A 1056-nucleotide genomic window follows, 5' to 3' on the forward strand; every position below is an offset into this window, starting at 1 on the left:
AAGCGGCGCACTTATCCAGTGCGCCACCGGGCCGGCCCCATTTTTCTTTGTTTTTTAAAAATTCTTTTTACTGTTCTTTGTTTTTTGTCTGCTTGGGTTATTTCAAAAGATTTTTTTTTTTTTTTTTTGTCTTTTTTCTGTGTCCGGCAACGGATCGCAACCCTCAGTGTCGCCCCCGTACCAGACCGGGATCGGCAACGGGATCGCAACCCTCAGTGTTGCCCCCGCGCCTCGCTCAGCCAGTGAGCGGGAACCGGTCTGTATGTGGGATCCGAACCCTCGGGCGGGAGCGCCGCCGCGCTTCCCAAGCGGCGCACTATCCAGTGCGCCACCGGGCCGGCCCCCAAAAGATTGTTTTTAAGATCAGAAATTATTTCTTCCACTTCCTCTAGCCTGTTGCTTACACTCCCAATTGTAGCATTTATTTCACTTAATGAGACTTTTAGCTCAATGAGTTCTGCTACGTTCTATTTTATGGTATTTATCTCTTTGCAAATTTCCTCCTTCATGTCCTAGATTGATTTTCTCACTTCATTGTGTTGTAACTGAATCTTCTTGTTTTTACAGAGTTTCTTTAATATTTTTACCCAGAATTCCGTTTCAAATATATCAAAGATTTACTGTTTTATAGGGTTTATTATTTGAGAATTATAGTGTTCCTTTGGTGGTGTCATACTTTCTTGTTGTTTCATATTTTTCTGTGGTGTCTTTTGAGGAGAGAGACTCCCTCCTGTAGATATGTTATATATTACCCATTTTGTGGGGTGTTTTTGTTTTGGTTCTGGCCATATGCAGTTCTGGATAGACTCAATATTTCTAGGGGATGCTAGCAGATAAGTTTGTGGCTGGGGCTGGATGTGTGGCTGGGTTCACACAGGTAGGTGAGGGCTGTGTACACAGCTGGGATGGTTGTGACTGTATAGGTGGCTGGATGGTTAGGCCAGTGTGTGTGTGGGGGGCCATGTAGGTGGGGTCATTTGGGTGGCTGTGATGTTTGAGACCACACAGATGGCTGGATGCCTATGGCTGTGCTGGCCATCGGTGTGGCTGGGACTA

The sequence above is a fragment of the Galeopterus variegatus genome, unplaced genomic scaffold (assembly GCF_000696425.1).
Source record: "Galeopterus variegatus unplaced genomic scaffold, G_variegatus-3.0.2 Scaffold440, whole genome shotgun sequence".
NCBI lineage: Eukaryota > Metazoa > Chordata > Mammalia > Dermoptera > Cynocephalidae > Galeopterus > Galeopterus variegatus.